Source organism: Heterocephalus glaber, unplaced genomic scaffold (assembly GCF_053883595.1).
Source record: "Heterocephalus glaber isolate CG9 unplaced genomic scaffold, H.glaber_assembly_v1.0 deba00001461, whole genome shotgun sequence".
Lineage (NCBI taxonomy): Eukaryota > Metazoa > Chordata > Mammalia > Rodentia > Bathyergidae > Heterocephalus > Heterocephalus glaber.
Genome location: NW_028258308.1, coordinates 4,086,060 through 4,100,749, shown reverse-complemented (window position 1 = coordinate 4,100,749; position 14,690 = coordinate 4,086,060). Strand labels below are relative to the sequence as shown.

Here is a 14,690-nt window from a genome sequence, read left to right as displayed (position 1 = left end):
ATAGTATTGCCTTTCTCATCCAGTATATATGCTAATATTATGAGTGGATTAGGTATAGAAAATAGATTCAGTTTTTTTAATAGGGCAGCAGTGTATTTACAAATTAAAATTCAGTGAAAATAGAATTGTGGAAGTTCTGTCTTGATTGGGTCAGAGACAGTATTTTGAATATGATTAATTCATTTTTAATTGCATATAGCTCTCACATATTTCTGTTTCTCTTTGCTCTATTTCTATTTTTCATACCTCCCATATAGGCCTATAACAACTTCTTCTAGGGTGGATACACTTTCCACTTCTATCTACTTTGAATTGTTCTTAGACATTCTTATAGAAGCACGGTAGCAGTGCTAGTTCACAAAAAATGTTATGTACAAATAATTTTTTTGTACTACTGGTTAAATGTCCTTTATCCAAAATAGTTGGCATCAAAAGTATTTCAGATTTCTTTTTTGTTGGATTTTGGAATATTTGAAATATCTTGGGGATAAGATGCAAATATATGTGCAAAATTTATGTTTCATATACATCTGATACACATACCTGATGGTAATTTTATACAGTATTTTTAATGATTTTGTGTATATAACTATACCCCATCACATGAGGTCAGATGTACAATTTTCCACTTGTGTCATCATGTCAGTGTTTTGAATTTTGGATTATTTCATATTTTGAATATCATACAAGGAATGCTCAAGTTGTATTCGTTCTTAGAGAAGATTTTGAAATGTTACATGAAAATTTGATGAAATTTTGCCATGATATAGCATTAGGCTATTAAAACTATGTAAAATTATTCTAGATTAAAAATACAAAACCAAACCATTTAAATGTCTTTCTAACATACATTAAATTTTTACTCATAAGTCAGCATTTAGAGATACGATAGTATTTATTTTATACCTTAAGAGTAAGTCACTGAGTGTTTCATGTGTTTGTAAACCTGGTCTTGCTTTTTTGGTGAAATTTTGAGTTTTGTCATTTGGTGGCACTGCTGGCTAATTTTTCACCACATAGTAAAATTGACACATGACAGTGATGTTTTGTGGAAATACAAGCAATGTGGAAATCCCTTAAATTTGTGAACCTTGTGAGAAAATGGCTAGGAAAAAAGTTTCTAAAACATTTTTTAAAACTGACGAAACTTTCAGGTCAGTGTTTATTCCTGTTGCAAATTTCTATATTTAAAATTTAAATGAATTTTGAAAAACTATGCTTAGGAAGACATATATATTCTAGACTATATTAATTATCTTTCCCACTGCTGGACACTATATCTGATATCCACAATGTAATGGAGTAAAAAGTTTAATTTGTCTCATTCTCTAAGAGGATTCAGTCCATGGTCAGGTGGCTCCAAGGCAGAAACATGATGGAAGAATGTAGTAGAGCATAACTGCTTAATTTATGGTTTCCAGGAAGCAGAGCAGGGAAACAGTGCCAGAGAGGAAGGGATGAAGGACCATATATACAACCCAAGGCCATGCATCCATGACCTATCCAGATAAAGGCAAAAGTATGTTCCTCCAATCCCCTGGAATAATAATTCTGCCTAACATAATTCAGTTATCCTACATAAAACCAGAACTGCAACAGTCCCTTCCCCAGAGTCTCATTAGTACCATCATTTTCCAGAAAGCCAACTAAGAATCTCCTCTGAGACACAAGGCCAACTCTTAGTTATGAGCCTCTGTAATTATCAAAAACAAGTTACATAACCTGATGGTACAATTGCACAGGGTAAACATCTCATTCCAAAAGAAAGAATATTTCTTTGTTCATTTTTTGGTCTTGTTGATCTATTTGTGTTAATAGGATGTTGAGGTCCCATTCTATAATTATATTAATGTTTATCTGATCTTTTATGTTCAGTAGTGTTTGTTTTATGGAGTTGAGTGTGCATAATGATTAATATCACTTGCCATTGAATTGTTTCCTTAATCAATATTTAGTAACCTTCTTTGCCTCTTCTGATGAGTTTTGACTTGAAAGTCCACTTTTTCTGAAAATGGAATAATTACTCCTGCTCTTTTTTCTGGGCTCCCATTGCATGGAATATTGTTTTCCATACTTTAATTCTGAAAGAAACTCAGACTGAAAATCAATGTGTGTGTTTCTTGGATACAGCATACCGTTGGGTTTTGTTTTGGGTTTTTTTTTTTTTTGGTACCAGGGATCAAACTCAAGTCCCGGTGCTTGTGAGGCAGGCAGCAGAACCACTGAGCAAAATCCCCATCCCTGGGTTTTGTTTTTTTATTTGATCTTAACAATTTGTGTCTTTTGACTGGGGAGTCAAGACTGTTCACCTTGAGAGTCATCACTGAAAGATACTGACTTATTCCTGTCATTGCATTATTTTCCTGTTGCTTATTTTTTCTCTCTTACTGCTTAAATGTTCACCTTTCCTAGTATGTTTATTTCATTAGAGTTTTTATTATTGATTTAGCATTGTTGGCCTCATTGTCTCTTTTTAGGATATCCTTCAGAATTTTTTGGAGTGCTGGTTTGGTGGTCATGAACTTCTTAAGGTGGTCTTTGTCATGGAAATACCTTATGTCTACATCAGCTTTGAAATATAGTTTTGCAGGCTATATCAGTGTGAATTGGAAGCTGTTTCCTTTCAGAACTTGAAACATTTTTCTCCAAACTCCATGGCCTTTCAGGTTGTTTGACAAGTCTGCTGTAAAGTTTAATGGCTTTACATTTATAAGTGAATTGTTTCTTTTCTCTGACAGCTTTTAAGATTCTATCCTTGTGTTGGACTTCTGAGATTTTGATTACATTGTGTTGATTTTGATTATAATGTGTTGTGGAGAAGTTCTTTTCTAATTATGGGTATTTGAGGTTCTGTTGCCTTATTTATGTATACATCAATCTTTTTTCTATACTTGGAAAGTTTTCTGCTTTCATTTTTTTTGTTTGTTTTTGGTACCGGGGATCGAACTCGGGTCCTTGCACTTGCGCAGCAGGCGGCGAAACCACTGAGCTAAATCCCCAGGCCTCTGCTTTCATTTCTGTAAACAGGTTTTTAATGCCATTTGTGCTGTCTTCTGGTTTCTCACTAATTCCTTTTAATGTTAGTCTTATTTTCATCATCTAGCAGCTGTTGGATCCACTTTCCATAATCGCTTGTTTTTAAGATGTTTCTTTGTATGTGATCATCTGTATGATTTTTCTTCTAGTTGTGACACTTGCTCTTCACATTGGTCCCTTCGCTGCCTATACTTTTGATCAATTTTTAATCTCCTGGCTCTCTGTTTTATATCTTTTTGGGGTGGTGGTACTGGGGATCAAACTTGGGACCTTGTGCTTGCGAGGCAGGTGGTGGAACCACTGAGCTAAATCCCCGGCCCTGTTTTATGTCTTTTTATGGTCTTGAATTCTTTTCTAAATTGGTCATTCATGTTTTCTTTCGTTTTGCTTAGCTCAGCTAGCTTTTTATTAGTATCTTTGGTAAGCTCACTGATCCTTTTTAAGTCCATTATCTACTTGAGCTCACCCATATCTCTTTGAGCTCACTGAGCCCTTACAGATTTTTTTTCTTTTCTTTTCTTTTCCTTCTCTTCTTTTGTGTGTGTGTGTATCTATCTTCTTTTATCATTTGGTATTATTGAGCTGTTTGGTTTTTGTTTTTTTCTTCATATATGCCCATGAATCCATTTTGGGGGAGTTGGAAGTTTTTTGGAGACATTTTTTACTTTATCTTCTCATGTTTGTATTGATTGTTTGCTTTTTGTGCCAAAGTTTGTGGGTTGATTATAGTGGAAAGGCTGTGTTGCTGGTATGCAGATATCTAGTTAGTGGCTGCTTTTCAGTGATGTACTTTGAATGTGGCTAACTGTAGGTCTTTGCCTTTGTTCTGAGATCCTACTAACTCCATTAATTTGGGAGGGGAGGGTGCAGTGTCATTGTCCCAGTACCCAGTTTTCCAAAAATGACCTGCAGTATTATTAATAGGCACAAAGACACACCAAATATTGGAATTAAGTCAAACTCAACAACTGTGTCACCATGGGAATAGCAACAAAATCAATAATAATGTCAAAAACAAACGATATTGACATACCATAAGAACCAATGAAAGCTACCACTGTACCACCCTTTAACATAGGAAAGATCTATAATTATATAGCTACAAAGGCAAACCAAATATTAACATACAGTAAATATCTACTAAATGTAACAACTATACCAACCATTAACAGTAGAAAAGAATTCAACAAAAATAGCATAGAGTTAACTATCTAAAGCTTAATAGTAACACTAGTAAAGATGGAGTTGGTATGGAATGGGACAATGAAAGAAGCCAAGTTTGAAAAATCAAGTTGAGAAGGAGAGAAAAGTACGGTAAGGTATCCTATTAAAGAGTGAAAGAAAATTAATACAATTAGATAAAAGTAGCAGAAAAGAACAAAAAAGAGAAAACTCAACCTCTTTCCCCAAACATATGATTGAGTCAAACAAAGGAACGAGTCCCCAAAAATTCCTCCTTGTTTGTGTGTGTGTGTGTGTGTGTGTGTGTGTGTGTGTGTATGTTTTCTCTTTGTTTGTTTGATTTGGTACTGGGAATCGAACTCAGGACCTTGCACTTTCAAGGCAGGTCCAGTGCCACTGAGCTAAACCCCCAGCCCAAAATTCCTGTTTTTGAAAGAGTAGTTTCTTTCCTGGGTTTGCAGTATTGGAAACCACCAGTTATGGGGGTGGGTGGAGGATATTGAGTCCTGTTTTGTTTCCATACTCACGTTTTTGTGTGTGAATGCTGAATCCTGCCCCTCCTTTCTCACTGGATATGGCTGGTCGTTGGTGTCCACTCTAGTCATTCTGGCCACTCCAAGTTTTCATGTCCTTCTGTAAATCCCAGGTCATGGCTTTCTCCATCTAGCTTTATGGCCTATGGATTTGTGAAGTGTCCCCCCTGCTCCAGAGGCCCATACCCCAGGCTGTGGCAACCATCCAATCCAAGGCATATTCCCGATCACATTGGCAGTTGGGAAAAGCAAACAGACTAATGAGCTCTGGGCTTACAGGATAAAGGGTGATGGAATCTGATAGTCTGGTACATTTAATGCCAGCACTTTCAGACTCAGCCCCCTCTGAAAGCCTCATACAACCACCCTGGTTTTTCACTACAGAGGTTAAGGCCCCTGAGCTTAACCCTCTCAGGAGGTCTGTGTCTTTCTTGTGCTCTTACTGCACCTGTCTCTTGTGACTGTCTCCCACCCAGTCACTGTGGTAGGATGAAGTCAGAATCCCTAAAGCATGGTTGTTTTGTAGTTGTGCTGTAGCTGAGTCTGAAACAAACAACCAAAATGACTCTTGCTTAAACACTCAAATATGACAGGTGCTGGACTGGATTTCTTCTGCAACTGTAGCCTGCCATGAAGAAGGAGTCACTTTCAGAGTAAAATTGCTTGCTGTTTTTCCACTTCACAATAACTGTAAACGTTTTTGGGGGCTAGTGCTGCCAGCCAGGCTCATTGTTTCTCTCTGGAGTTGCTGACCTTCTGCATGCTTACCTTGTGTCAGCAGACAAGTCCTTGCAGTGAGCCCGGGTCAGCTTTCCATTGCTTTGTTCTTTTCTCTGTGTTGTGCTGTGGTTTTATACCTTCTCCCGTTTTCCTGTCAACTTCCTCCCGATTCCCAGAGATCTGCATCGGTTTTCCAGGTGTCTTGATTTGAGGTCTCACAGATTTGAGGTCTCAATAGAGCTGCTAGGCTCTATTGCCCTATTTTCTTTTTTTTATTATTAATTTTATTGGTACATTTTAGGTATACAATATAATGACATTCATCATTGGAAACTTGGCACCTTTACATAATCTCTCTTGGTTCTTATTTTTTCCCCATTCCCCTGCCCTCCCTTCAACCCCTCCACCACTCCCTATTTACAAAGACTTTCTTTCCATTTTTATCATTTTCTCATATTAATTCCATTCCCTTCTTTCCTTTCACCTTACCTGTTTTACCTTTTAGTCCTCATTTACATTTTCAGTTTCTCACACCAGAGAAACTGTTCGGTATTTACACATTATGTGTCCTATTTATTTCACTTAAGCGTATCTCCTCAATGTGCATCCATTTAGCTATAAGTATCTCTAGTTTCTTATTCTTTATGGCTGAGTAGTACTCCATTTTATTTTAAAAAAGTCGTTTTCTTTATCCAGCTTCCAGTTGATGGACAATTGGGCTGTTTCCAAGTTTTAGCTAGTACAGACTGCTGCTGTGAACATGGGTGCACATATATCACTGTGGTATGATTCATTTCTTTTTTTTTGTATATCCTTTTATTGGTACATTTTAGGTGTACAATGTAATGACATTCATCATTGGAGATAAGCACCTTTACATACTCTCTTAGTTATTATTTTTCGCCCCTTCCCCTGCCCTCCCTTCAACCCCTCCATCCCTCCCTATTTACAAAGACTTTGTTTCCATTTTTTCATTTTCTCTTATTAATTCCATTCCCTTCTTTCCTTTCCCTTACCCTTCCCACTTCCCCCTCCCCTTTGCCCCTTTTCTTCCTATTTCACATTATCTATTATACTTTTTAGTCCTTTTTTACACTTTGTTTCTCACACTAGAGAAACTATTCAGTATTTGCACGTGTGTCCAGTTTATTTCACTTAAGAGTGTTGCTTCAATGTGCATCCATTTAGCAATAAATGTCTCTAATTTCTTGCTTTTGATGGCTGAGTAGTACTACATTTTATTAAAAAAACTACATTTTCTTGATCCAGTCTCCAACTGATGGGCATTTGGGCTGTTTCCAAGTTTTAGTTACTACAAACTGCGCTGCTATGAACATGGGTGCACATATATCACTGTGGTATGATTCTTTTAATTCTTTGGGGAAGATACCCGGCAGGGGAATAGCAGGGTCAAATGGGACTTCCAGTCCTAGTTCTTTGAGGTATCTCCATACTGATTTCCACAGTGGTTGCACCAGTCTACACTTCCACCAGCAGTGGAGCAGTGTTCCTCTTTCCCCACAGCCCTGCCAGCATTTATTATTGGTTGATTTCATGATAGCAGCCATTCTTTCTGGAGTGAGGTGGAATCTCAGCGTTGTTTTCATTTGCATCTCTCGAATGACCAGTGATGTTGAACATCTTTTCATATGTTTATTTGCCATGTCTACTTTTTTATGTGAGAAATGTCTGTTCATTTCAGATGCCCATTTTTGGATTGGGTCTTTATATTTGGGATGTCTGATTTTTTTAAAGTTCTTTATAGATTTGATATAGTAGACCTTTGTCAGGAACAGCAGGTGAAAAATTTTTCTCAAATTCTGGGTTGTGTATTCACACTGTTGGTGGTTTCTCTTGCTGTGCAGAAGCTTTTTAATAAGAGATCCCATTTGCTGATTGATTGTGCTAGTTCACAGGCAACTGAAGTTTTGTTCATAAAATCTTTTCTTACACCAGTGTCTTCCAGAGTTCTATCTAACCTGTCTTCCAGCTGCTTTAGTAGTTCTGTTTTAATATTTAGATCTTAATCCATTTCGATTTTAGTGTAGTGCATGGTGAGAGATATAGGTCTAGTTTTAATCTTTGGTAAGTTGAAACCAAGTTTTTCCAGCACCATTTATTAAAAAGGCTATCTTTCCTCCAGCGAGGGTGTTTGGCTGCTTTGTCAAAATGAGGTGGCTGAGTATCTCTGGAGTTGTTTCTGCATCTTCTAATCTGTTCCACTGGTCCTCAGGTCTGTTTCTTTGCCACTACCATGCTGTTTTTATCACAGTAGCTTTGTAGTGTAGTTTCAAGTTGGGAGTGTAATACCCCCTGCCATGTCTCTATTGCTTAGAATTGCTTTTGCTATTCTGGGTTTCTTCTTGTTTCAAATGAATTTTTGGATTGTTTTCTCAAGGTCCATGAAGTATGCTGCTGGGATCTCAATTGGAATTGCATTGAATCTATGTAGCAGTTTTGGAAGTATGGACATTTTCACTATGTTGGCTCTTCCTACCCAGGAGCGAGGGATGTCTTTCATTTTCTGATATCATCTTCAGTCTCCTTTTTCAGAGTGCTATAGTTTTCAGAGTAGAAGTCTTTAATTTCTTTTGTTAGGTTGATTCCTAGATATTTCAATTTTTTGGATGCTATTGTAAAAGGAATTGTTTCCCCCATTTCTCTCTCAGTGAGTCTGTTGTTCATGTAGAGGAAAGCTATTGATTTTTGTGTGTTGACCTTGTTTTTAGCGACTTTACTGAATTTGGTTATTAAGTTTAGAAGTCTTTTGATGGAGTTCTTGGGGTCTTCTATGTAAAGTATGATGTCACCTGCAAATAATGACAGTTTGACTTCTTCATTTCCTATCTTCATTCCTTTTATTTCTCTCACTTTACAAGACTATGTTGAACAGGAGTGGTGATAGTGGACATCCTTGTCTTGTTCCTGATTTCAGTGTGAAGGATTTCAGTTTTTAACCATTTAGTATGATATTGGCCATTAGTTTTTCATAGATGGCTTTTATCAGATTGAGGTAGAGATTGTCTATTCCAATTTTTTGTAGGGTTTTTATCATAAATGCATGTTGGATTTTGTCAAATGCCTTTTCTGCATCTATGGGGATAATTATATGGTTTTTGTCCTTGGCTCTGTTGATATAGTGTATTACATTGATTGATTTGTGTCTGTTGAGCCATCCCTGCACCCCTGGGATTAATCCCACTTGGTCAGGGCATATGATCTTCTTGATCATCTTCAGCATTCTATTTGCCAGTATCTTAGTAAGGATTTTTGCATCTATGTTCATTAGTGAGATTGGCCTATAGTTCTCTTTTTCGGTTGGGTCTTTCTCTGCTTTGGGGATCAAAGTGATGCTTGCTTCCAGGAATGAATTTGGGAGTATTACTTCCCTTTCAATTTCATTGAAGAGTTTAAGAAATAGTGGCAGTAGTTCCTCTTTAAATGTCTTGTAGAATTCAGCGGTGAAGCCATCAGGACCCGGGGTTTTCTTGGTTGGTAAGTTTTTAATTACATTTTCAATTTCATTGATTGATATTGAGTCATTTAGAATTTTTAGGTCTTCTTCGTTCAACTTTGGCAATTCATCTGTATCTAGGAATCTGTCTATTTCTTCTGTGTTTTCCATCTTATTGGCATATAGGTTCTGGAAGTAGGTATTGATGATCCTATGGATTTCTACTGGGTCTCTTGTAATTTCACCCTTTTCATTCCTAATTGCATGGATTTGGGCCTTTTCTTTCCTTTTTCTGATAAGGTTGGCTAAGGGTTTGTCACTTGTGTTGATTCTTTCAAAGAACCAACTCTTGGCTTCATTGATTTTTTTGTATTATTTTCTTAGTCTCCATTGCATTGATTTCCGTTCTGATCTTTATAATTTCCTCCCTTGTATGAGCTTTGGCTTTTTCCTGCTCTTCTTTTTCTAGAAGCTTGTGGTTTAGCATCAGGTTGTTAATTGGGTTCGCTCTGTTTTCCTAGTATGAGCATTCACTGCTATGAATTTCCCTCATAAGACTGCTTTCATTGTGTCCCATAGATTCCGAAATGTTGTATTGCCACTGTCATTTAATTGAAGGAACTGTCTGATTTCTTCTTTAATTTCCTCTGTGACCCATTGGTTATTCAAAAGTGTGTTGTTCAGTTTCCGTGTGTTTATGAAATTTTTGTGGTTTCTTTTGCTGTTGATCTCCAATTTCATAGCACTATGGTCTGATAATATACAGGGGATAACTTCACTTCCTTTGCACTTACTTAAACATGTTCTTTGAGCAAGTATGTGGTCAGTTTTGGAGAATGACCCATGTGCAGCTGAAAAGAATGTATATTCTGATTTTGTGGTGTGGAGCAGTCTATAAACATCTTTTAAGTTAATTTGTTCAGGAGTTTGAGTTCTAGTATTTCGTTGCTTAGTTTTTTGTCTAGTTGATCTATCTATTTGTGACAGTGGGGTGCTGAGGTCCCCCACTACAGTTGTATTAGTGCTTATTTGATTTTCCATGTCCATTAGTATTTGTTTTATATAGTTGGGTGCACTAGTGTTTGATGCCTATATATTTATGTTTGTCATCTCTTCCTCTTGAGTTGTTCCCTTTATAAGGATATAGTGTCCTTCTTTGTCTCTCTTAATCAGTGTTGGTTTGAAATCCACTTGATCTGCAAAGAGGATACCTACTCCTGCTTTTGGGGGCGTTCCTGTTCCATGGAGTATTGTTTTCCACCCTTTAACTTTCAGTCTGTGAGCTTCTTTTGTAATTAAGTGTGCTTTTTTTTTTTGGTACCAGGGATCAAACACAGGATCTTGCTTTTGCGAGGCAGGTAGCGGAACCACTGAGCTAAATCCCCGGCCCCTAACTGTGTTTCTTGTATGCAGTATATTGTTGGATGTTGCTTCTTGACCCATTCTGCCAGTCTATTTCTTTTGAATGGTAAATTGAGACCATTAACATCGTCATTTATAACTGATACGACTTAACTTCCTTGTTGTGACTTTTTCTTTTGTTGAATTCTCCTCTTTGTGTTTAATTTCTTGTCGTGCCTGAAAGATCCATTCTGCTGGGCTTCCTGGGGTTGTGATCCTCATTGTCTTTTCCTAGGATATTGTTTAAAATTTTTTCGAGTGCTGGTTTGGTATTCATGAATTTCTTAAGGTGCTCTTTATCATGAAAGTATCTTATTTCACCATCAATTTTGAAAGATAGTTTTGCAGGGTACATCAATCTGGGTTGGAGGTTGTTTTCTCTTAGGGCTTGAAATATGTCACTCCAAGCTTTCCTTGCCTTGAGGATTTGTGCTGAGTCTGCTGTGATTCTTTTGGGCTTTCCTTGTTATGTGATTTATTTATTTTGTCTAATTGATTGTAGAATTTTATTCTGTTGGATTTCTGGAATCTTAACAATTATATGCCTATTGTAGATTTTTTTTGATAAGGCTATTTGGAGTCCTGTATGCCTCACTTATCTGTATGTCAACTCTTTTCCCCTACTTGGGGAATTTTCTGCCATCACTTCTGTGAACATTTTTTTATGTCATCTGCACTCTCTCCTGTTTCTTCATTGACACTGATCAATATTATGTTATTCTTCTTTGCATCCTCTAGCCACTGCTGGACTGATTTCTCATGGTCCCTTACTATTTTTAAGAACTTCTTCTTTTCCTGGTTGCTAATTGCAATCCTATCTTCTGTATTTGAAATTCTGTCCTCACATTGGCTCATTCTGCTGTATAAACTTTCCATGGAATTTTTAATCTCCTGGAAATCTGTTTGCCATGTTTTATGGATTGCATTTGTTTCCTTTGTTGGGATTCCATCATGTTCCTCAGCTCCTCTATTTTTTTATCTGTGTCTTCTCTACATGTATTAATCATCTTACACCATGGGCACAATCTCTGCTGTTTTCTGAGAAATTATTTCTGATTCCTTTTTTCCCAGATCCTTTTTTGTTGCCAGTTCAGGGTGTCCAGGTGATTGAGTATCAGATTATTCCATCTTGTTTCCCTTTGGGGTTGCCTTAGGTGATCTGGAAGTCTGATTTTGAGACTTGTTTACATGTCTTCTCATTTCAATAGATGCAGCCTGCTGTGCCTTTGTTGAGGCAACTTTTTGCTCACCCAGTGGTCTTCAGTTCTCAGCAAACCACCGAGCAGCCTTTACTCTGCTGCTCACCAGTACACCAATTCCTGGGTTCAGAGTGGTGGCCTTCTGGATCCCTGAGCTCACCTGTTGTCTGCTCAGGCTTCTAGCTGGGTCCTGTGCACATTTGGATGGTATCTAGGCATGCTTCTGGCTAGGGCCTGCCCCCTGTGTAGCTGTTTTCTGGGAGGCCCTTTGGCTTGGGTTGTGTGCCGAAGCCACTTGTGTCCAGGCTGGGCCCTGGTTGGGATCTGCCTGCAGCGGTGCTGCCCTGGTCCACTCCACTGCTTGCCAGGATCTTCCTATTGCCCTATTTCAATCGTCCCCAACTTTTCCTATTCTTTAAGAACAAAATCTGCTGAGCATTTGAAAGTTTTTAGAATTTTTTCCTAGGCCAGTATGCATATAGTTCAGAGTATTGTGCCATTGCCTTGTTTAAGTTGTGTAAAAATTATGTATGCAATGAAAAGGAAAGAAAATGTTCTATTGCTAGTGACCAAACCCAGGGCCTTGCCCATGCTGAATACGTGTTCTGCCACTAAGCTACATCCTTCACATGAAAGAATTTTAAAGAATATGGCTAAATGAATTATAATTACAGTATGTGTATGGTATGGTGACTTTTTTCTTTTATTAAGAGCTTCTTCAGTGTTCCTGTCATACGTATCTGCCCCAGTAAGTTTAGAAGTAGCTTTTAAAATAATCTTTATTGACATGATTAAATTGTATTGTAGATTGAAAAGGGAAGTCAGTGCTATTCTTGCTATAGTGAAATTGCTTATATCTATATTATCTCATCTAATTATTCATACAATTGAATTACTTTCCAAAAGTTTTTTTAAATATTTAAAATATTTGTTTGAATTTATATAGTTTGACTTTTGGGTTTCTGTTTGTCATCAATTTCTGTGTCCCAAAACCTCCTTATGTAACACCTAAATCTTAAATTCTGGTCAAGGGTAGATGGAAGGTTTTGGGGGGGTTTTTGTATTCTAAAGATGAGAAACTTTTCTTCGCCAAGTTCATTTGTTCAGAGACTAAAACCAGATTTTTGTTGTTCAAGCTAAATAACGTTATTTAACACAAACTAAATAATAATTGCTACCATTTATTTGATCCACTCCTGCATGCTTTGTGCAAATTCTTTCATTTAAGGAGGCAATGAGTACAACATTCCATTTTAGAGAGAGAGAATTTGAAGTTCATAGAAGATGTTAAATAAAGAAAACTCACAGGACTAATATGTGATAATTTTGATATTTGAATGTAGAAATATCCTGCTTCCAGTATACAGTGGTACCTTGGTTCACAAACTTAATTCTTTCCATGATTCTGGAAAAGATGAACACTTTCATATTCGTGCACACCGATGCAGAGTTCGCAAACAAAAAGAAAATTTTGCCAAATCCTGTTTGAGAACCTAATTGTTTATAAACAGAAGCATTGGTGAACTGAGGTAACACTGTATTTTACCACCTCGAACAGTAAAGGGGTCTTCAAACACTGACTACTCTATGAAGGCTGTTCTTATTAGTCCCCCTGCTTGCTTTACATAGTCTTTCCTCTGGTTTTTGTTTTGTTTCGTTTTACCTCACTTCATTTAGTGCACATTTCTTTTATTTCTCTGTAACATATTGATTAATTTATATATTTCCCTTTTTTGTGTAGTCTATGGTCCTTTGAGAAAAAATGTTGAGTCTTATTTTGGATATTTGATATCCAGAATTGTGTTTGACATTACTAGGCACTTCATATATCTTTTAATTTGTTGGTAAATTAATTCTTATTAAATAGTGTGAATTTTTTTCTCAAAAAATTGGAAAAATTATTTCTTTAACAGAATTGGCACAATACAATTGGGGTTCTATAAATGTTACTCATTTCAGAACAGTATATTACTGAGTTTCATTAATGTTCCCATTATAAGTGTCTGCCAGATATTTTTAGAAATGTCTTATAGTTTTAGAAATAACTTACTTTATATATCCTAAAAATGGATGCTATTGTTCAGAACTTTAGAACTTGTTTTTATTTCTTCAGAATTTATGAAACCTTTGAAAGTATACTTGATAGTAGTAAAAGTGTCAGTATCAAAATATTTCAACATAATTTTGAGAATATTTGTGCAAGCTCTAGAAATTTTAAGGAGCTTTTAATAGTCACATCTTAAACATCAGCCTACTTTCTCAATCTTGTTGAGCTATGGGATGAAAGCAATGTTTCCATCTTTTTTTGAACAAAATAGATATTGGTATAGAAATAAAGTCTAGACACCTAAATAATACACCTGCATCACTACTTTATTCTTAGAAGATACTAAATAAATATTATGTTTGTAATGTTTATTCCTTGGAAATTCTCATTTATTGTTTTTTTCAGTTTTAAGTTTTTATTAGTACATGATTACATTGCATAATGATTACATTTTTGTGGAATGTTGGTACATGTACGTAACAGATCTCAGTTATTTTCTCATCTCCTTTTTCTCCCTTCCTGCCACCTTCCCTCAATCTCTTAATTCCCTTTCCATTTGCAGAAGATCTCCCTACTTCTTATTATCTATATTGTTTGCCTCATTTATTGATTTGCGGAAAAATAGAAGTAGGGAGTAGACTTCTTGCTGTGTTACTGTTAACATACCTATAAATACCACTTCCTCACGTTTATTCAAAGTTTAGAATCTTCAGATTGTTTGAATCTAAATGGAATGATTAAAAACACCTGTATAAATGCAATATATTTTCAGTGAACCAAATCTTATCTGTATCTGTTGTTCTTTCCATCCTCATTTATGTTGATATTTTTATAATAACTCTTATGTTGGGTGATTCATATTCATATTTTAAGATGATTTTGCTAAAAATTCCAGGAATTATAGAGTGGGTTTAGTTTTTTTTTGAAGTGCAAAGTTAATTAATACTTCTCTTGTCACCAAATGTTATAATTGATTAAAATTAAAATGAGGTGACTGAAAGTGAATATTTCAAAAGGCTGCTTTTTAGGACCATTTTATAAAACATTGATAATGCAATGGAAGTGATTCAGTTAGGCCTACATGACCCATGTTTATTTTTATATATGAGACCAGAGTG

The 14,690-nt window shown here is 36.3% G+C and overlaps 1 protein-coding gene across 9 annotated transcripts in view; it reads left to right on the top strand.

Moving 5' to 3' along the window:
* Nek1 (NIMA related kinase 1) overlaps nucleotides 1–14,690 on the top strand; it is a 182,049-nt gene that overhangs the window by 104,298 nt on the left and 63,061 nt on the right. The window lies entirely within an intron of this gene.